The following is a 7225-nucleotide window of genomic DNA, read 5'->3' as shown; positions in this document are numbered from 1 at the left end:
ACACCTCAACTTCCTTATGTGGCTGATATGGAATTAATTTTTGATTGCTCTGCATTTAGAAATATTTTACTGTTGCACCACTTTAAATATCTGGGCTATGATAAACTTTTCATACAAGCCTTTATGTTCTCTTTCTTTCTAGCCTCCACCACCCACCCCTGGCCCAAGTACTGAAGAGAATGTGGTTCTAGAAGATGACTGAACTACAAGATGGAATGCATGTGGGTTTGACAGTATCTCCATGAAGCAGTGTTCAGGTCCCCTGCCAACCCACATTGAACTACAATTGAAAAATCCACACTGAACTATATGATTGAGAAATTCATTTCATTAAGCCACTGACGTTTCACTTGTTTGTTACAGTATTCATCCTGCTTTCACAAACACACATACTAACTCCTTGCAACAGTTGTAAAGCAGTACCTAAAACAATAAGAAACAAAGTGTTTAAATTTTGCTAATGGTCTTTATAGAGTATCCAGAGACAAGATAGCAGAAATAATGCAGAAATAATAACAGAGTTCAGTAATGCTGATGGAAATAAGATCTGCACTGTAGCACTGTCATCTTGTTGTTCATTGATTTGCTCGAGCAGGCACAGTAACGTCCCCATTGTGAGACTTGTTACTGTTTCTTTTGCATATTGAATACGACCCGGGTAGCTTGTCAGGCTCTCTGAGAGTGACGGAAGAATCGAACCCGGGTTGGCTGCGTACAAGGCAAATGCACTACCTGCTCCGCTATAGTTCCAGTCCAGAAATAAGATCACTGTTCAAAATGTATGTATATACAATGGAATACTATGCAGCTGTTAGAAAAAAGGAGGTCAAGAATTTTGTAGTCAAGTGGATGGGCATGAAAAGTTTCATGCTGAGTGAAATGAGTCAGAAAGAGAGAGACAGACATAGAAAGATTGCACTCATCTATGGTATATAGAATAACAGAGTGGGAGACTAACACCCAAGAACTGTAGAAATAAGTACCAGGAGGTTGACTCCATGGCTTCGAGGCTGGCCTCACGTTCCGGGGAAAGGTCAACTCAGAGAAGCGATCACCAACTACATTGTAGTCGAAGGCCATGTGGGGGAAGGGAGTTGCGGGCTGAATGAGGGCTAGAGACTGAGCACAGCGGCCACTCAACACCTTTATTGCAAACCACAACAGCTAATTAGAGAGAGAAAACAGAAGGGAATGCCTTGCCACAGTGGCAGGGTGGGGTGGGGGGGAGATGGGATTGGGGAGGGTGGGAGGGACACTGGGTTTACGGGTGGTGGAGAATGGGCACTGGTGAAGGGATGGGTTCCCAAACTTTGTATGAGGGAAGTATAAGCACAAAAGTGTATAAATCTGTAACTGTACCCTCACGGTGATTCTCTAATTAAAAATAAATAAATTAAAAAAAATGTATGTATATAGCATCTCTACTAACGTATCAAACTGTACACTGTCACTGTCATCCCATTGCTCATCGATTTGCTCAAGCGGGCACCAGTAACATGTCCATTGTGAGACTTGTTGTTACTGGTTTTGGCATATTGAATACACCACGAGTAGCTTGCCAGGCTCTGCCGTGTGGGCAAGATACTCTTGGTAGCTTGCCAGGCTCTCCGAGAGGGGCGGAGGAATCGAACTCGGGTGAGCCGTAGAAGGCAAACACCCTACCCGCTGTGCTATCGCTCCAGCCCACCAAAATGTACAATAAAATTATTCAAAAGAGACTTTTTATGATACAAAAGTAATGAATGCCCAAAAGTAAATCTAATAAAAGATGTGAAAGTTGTATGTAGAGAAACATTAGGGGAAAAAACAACACAAATCATAAAATATGCCTTATGTATTGTTAAGACTTTCCTGAGAAATAGAACCTATTTGATATTTGTTTACTTATTTAATTAGTCAGTATCAGCAACTGGTTCACACAAATGGAAAGGGATTAGTTCCAGGATTGTCATGATGATAGTGCAAGCTGGAGATACAGGATTGCTGATGGTGTTGTTTCAATAAAAGTTGACAGGCCCATGACTCTCATATGCAAGACCCTACGTTAGATCCTGAGGACTGCATTCCCTCATTTCCCCCACATCATGTAGCCCTGGGGATTCGAGAACTGCTACACGGGGATATGACACATTGCCAGGCCTTAGCGTTGAACCACTTGGTCGAGTTGGCCAAGTATCTGCACCGCTTGGGATGTTCCCCTTCACCTTCCTGTCAACCTCCCTCCCCACTTCACGTCCCACCCACCCCACCCCCAAACACAAAATGGTTGACTGGCTCAACACTCAGGAACTACTGATGTCATCATTCTTGTCTGAGGCTGAAAGAGAAGCAGATATTCCTGGTCAAAGCCACTCAAGCCAAGAAAGGTTTCTGTGGTCAAGGGAGGCTTGGACTTTTTGTCCAATTCAGGTCTTTGCTTAATTGGATGAGTCCCACCATCAGTAGTGAAATAAGCTACTTTACTCAGCCTAGAAAATTAAATGTTAATCTTATCTAAACACACCCTCACAGAAACCAGGAACAAGGTTGGGTCCAATTTGGAATATTCTGTGGTCTAGTCAGGTTGCTACATAAAACGAATCATCACACCATGTATATGTATAGGAAGTGTTTTTATGAAAATGGTCATTCTGGTCAAACAGGTGAGAATTTATTTTTAATCAGAACTAAAGTTTTTATCACACACTTTAATACACTTATTGTAAAATTCAAATAGAAGAATAAAAGGTGGGGGGAAAACCAAAGCTAAGTTTTTTTTTTTCTTTTTGCTTTTTGGGTCACTCCTGGTGATGCTCAGGGGTTACTCCTGGCTCTGCACTCAGGAATTACCCCAGGGTGGTACTCAGGGGACCATATGGGATGCTGGGAATCGAATCCAGGTTGGCCGCGTGCAAGGCAAATGCCTTACCCGCTGTGCTATCACTCCAGCCCCAAAGCTAAGTTTTAGAAGTAAAAATAATAGAGCTTCTCTTGCATTGTATTCACTTTCTATGGCTGACATAACGTACTACTACAAATTAGTGGCTTAAAATATCAAATTAATTTTCTTTGGGTTCATAGGTTAGAATAAAATATGTTCCACTGGGCTAACAGCAAGCCACTAGCAAGGCAATATTAATTTCTGGAGGTGCTAGAGAACGGATTTCTTACCTTTACTGTTTTACTGGCTGAGGGCCGTTCCCTCATTTCAGAGTCAATGATGATTTGTTACCAACCTTTCTTCATGTACTTGTGGTTCTCACTCTGATCTCACCTGGGAAAGGTTCTCTCCTGTTAAGGACTCTTGGATTACACTGGGCCCAAATGGATAAAATAGGATAATCTTCCCATATCATAGTCTATAGTTTTATCTGTAAATTTCCTTTTGTCATGCAAGTATCATATTCAGAGGCTTCATAACTGAGGAGGTGAGCATCTTTGGGGAGTGTTTTCTTCTGCATGCCACAGCACTTATTGCATTTAAGATTATTTCATATAAGACAGTGTGGTATTGGCATAAGGGTATGTGAAATAGAACATTTAAAGGACATTGACCTAGAAAGAAAGGCAGGTATATTAAAAAGCTTGGGTCTTTAGTTTATCATAAAACCTTTACACCTTCAATAATAAAACAATATGGTGAAAAATAAGTCAGTGACAGAATAAGCAAATAATAGATCATCAGATGATATGCAAAAATCGACTTTTTTAATAATGAAAATGAGAAATCTCTTTTAAAGAAAATGTTAGACAGCTAATTAGAGAGAGAGAACAGAAGGGAATGCCCTGCCACAGTGGCAGGGTGGGGTGGGGGGGAGATGGGATTGGGGAGGGTGGGAGGGACGCCGGGTTTACGGGTGGTGGAGAATGGGCACTGGTGAAGGGATGGGTTCCCGAACTTTGTATGAGGGAATTATAAGCACAAAAGTGTATAAATCTGTAACTGTACCCTCATGGTGATTCTCTAATTAAAAATAAATAAATTATTAAAAAAAAAAAAGAAAATGTTAGAGAATACTTTTATAACCCTTTACAAAATAGGCAGTTCTTGATCAGAGTAAGAAAAGAAAATATCTTAAAAGACTGTTAAGTTTGAATAAAAATGAAAACAATTTTTTTTGTCATTTTTGGTCCACACCTAGTGCCTTACTCCTAACTTTGCCTTTAGAAATCACTTCTGGTGGGTCTTGGGGAACCAAATGGAGTACTGGAGATCAAACTGAAGTCAGCCACATGTAAGTTGTGTGCTGTATTATCTCTCCGCCCTCCCCTCCCCCCTTTTTTTTCTTGTAGTGCTAGGAATCAAACCTAGAAACTCAACCTTAGTGATCCACCACTGAGTCACATGCCCAGCCCCCAAAGTGAAATCACTTTTATATTAAAAATAACTTCATAAAATAAATGAAAAAAACATGAAGATGGTAACTTCTTACAACCAACATATAAACAGTATAGTTTAAAGAATAAAAAATATATGCAAACAAAAATAAAAATGGGCAAAAGATACAAACAGATATTTACAGGAGTGTAGAGAGTTGATAAAAAAACCATCATATTTATTCTCAATATCTTTCATAATCAGGGAAATTAAAATCAAAACTTCAGTGAGTATAATTTAGAAGCCATTAAATTGACAAAAAATAATTGTGGGATGACATTAAGGATCACTGAGGATATGAGGAAATAGCAATTCTTATTTGTTGTGGAGGATTAGAAACATTTTTAAAGAGAATTTGACAATATCTGAATCAAATTGCAGATGATCATTTCATAGCATCGAACGATCTGACTCCAGGTCTCTCTTTTAGTGAAGCATACTCTGAGCTATATGTATAAAAATGTTTATGTCAGCCTAGTTTGCAGTAGTAAACAAGCTAGCAAAACCGCCTGCCATCAGGCATCACATTTTTTTTTAGCTTTGTAATTTATGGTGATTTTATTAAAATTATTATTTTTTTTAATTTTTTTATTTTATTAAATCACCGTGTGGAAGATTACAATGCTTTCGGGCTTAGGTCTCAGTTATACAATGCTGAAACAACCATCCCTTCACCAGTGCCCATATACCACCACCAAAAAAAAAAAAAACCCACACAGTACACCTCCCATCCCGCCCCCCCCACCCCTACCTTGTAACTGATAAGTTTCATTTTACATTAAGGCATCACATTTTCTATGAACTCCTAGAAGGTGCCAAAAAAATTCTCGAAGGTCTGGAGGATAGCACAGGCGCTTAGAGCACCTAACTTGTATGCACATGATCAGATCCTACAGGTTCCACATATACAGGGCTCCGTTCTGACAGCTCTGCGCTCTACGGTTCCCAGTGCTGAAAGATATTGCCAGCCACAGCACAGCACGGCAAGTACAAACACTGCAAACATGAGTACCAGGTGCTAGTGTTACAGCCTGGAAGGGAACCCCCTGGTGAGTACATGTATGTGTACAACAATGACCTCCAGCGAGCACCACAACCATAACTTGTGTATATTCATTAAAGTGTGATTTTGAACCAGTGTGCAGGCACCACAAACTGATTAGTAACTACTTCGAGCACCGCCAGCTGGGCGTGTGTGTAGGCCCCTGTCATTGCAATAAGAACAACAACAATGAAGAGAAGAGGGAAGGAAGAGGGAAAATCAACTAAACAAGGCCAGTTAAGTGGCTACTATGGATTGGACTGGTGTCTCAGTAGGTGGATGGGTTAAGGACATATGAAGAAATACTATACTGCTGTTAACATGAATAAGCTACATGTACTGACTTGAATACATTTTATAGACATGTTAAGAACAAGTTGCAAAAAGATAAATACAGCATAATAACACATGGAAAACTGTCAAAAGGAATGATAGCAAGAATACAGACTGGTGTAGTAGTAAAATACAATAATGGATAATATTTGCAATAATGGCTCGAAACAATTTCAGATTCATTTTTACCTCTGAGGAGAGGTGAGTGGGAAAAGTGAAAAGGGTACTACATTGCCATAACATTTTGTCTCTAAAAGTAGATAGCAGACATAGATTGGAAGCATATTGAAGATATGTTAACATCTATTTATTCTTGGTGGTAGAAAACAGAGAGGCTTGTTATATGATGTTCTGTACTTTTCTGTATGCTTTATATTTTATCCTTAATATTTCATATTTTTTGATAAAAGAATGAAACACAGAGGTAGGCAAGAGATGAGAGAAAGACTTAGCAGAAAGAAAGCAATACTTGCATTAGAGAATATTGCATTCTTTTCAACAGGCATTATTATAGATTTATGACTTATATTTTTGTTAGGAATTAAACAAAATCCTATTTTTTGAAAGCATGCCAGTTGTAATTATACCAGTAATACTTAATACAGGAACACTATGCCTTATGACTGCAACCAGCTAAAGTCAAACTCAGTACGGATGCTTTATTTTGTATAATATAGACCAGTCCAAATCTTTAGTAACTGCTCGACTGCTCCAGTATAATTGGATGGCTGCTGAATTTTTCAAGGACATACCACTATTCATTCACTCAGCTTCTTCCTCATCATTCAGTGAAAACTAAACCATCTGTTGTAATGAGTATAAGGCTTCCTGCTCTCAATTCTGTCTTCTGATTCCCTCCACTAAATGCTGGCTGTCAGTTTCAATTTAGAAAAACATCATTATACTCTCCAATGCCTCCTTTAGGATTTTCCTGTGAAGATCTCAAAGCACGTCATGCATTTGAGAGAGACACTGCAGTTTGTTTGAGGATTCTGTTGTAGTGTGAGCCCCATTTTATAGGGTAGATAAGTGGAGACTGCAGAGCCTTCCAGGGCATCATAGTGATCACTTTGAAAGCAAAGTACAAGTTGCTACTCTTAGACCTAAAATTGGACAACACTGTGGGAAAAGGTTCAGAATATTCACAGCATTAGAATCGAACCTGATGGACTCTGTGTCGGCTAAAACTGACAGGTTTTCAACACTTTTCCGCTTGTGGGTTGTGGGTGGTCTCCAGGCTGGAAGACTGAACTAGTGAACTGGATGGGATCAGAGAGGGAGAGAAGGACTTGCAGAAGAGAGGCCAGTGGATGGTGAGATGCAGGAGGGAAGATTTTTCCCAACAAAACTAGACATCAGGATAGAAATAAGACAAAGTATAGAGTGAACTATTGATTAAAGCATTTCTATTTAGAATATTAATTTAAAAAGCAGAAAATTCTCTTTGGGCATATAAAATGGGAAATTTCACTTTATTAACTATAAAGAAAGGA

The sequence above is a fragment of the Sorex araneus genome, chromosome 5, assembly GCF_027595985.1.
Source record: "Sorex araneus isolate mSorAra2 chromosome 5, mSorAra2.pri, whole genome shotgun sequence".
Lineage (NCBI taxonomy): Eukaryota > Metazoa > Chordata > Mammalia > Eulipotyphla > Soricidae > Sorex > Sorex araneus.
Note: the sequence above shows the minus strand (reverse complement) of the source record.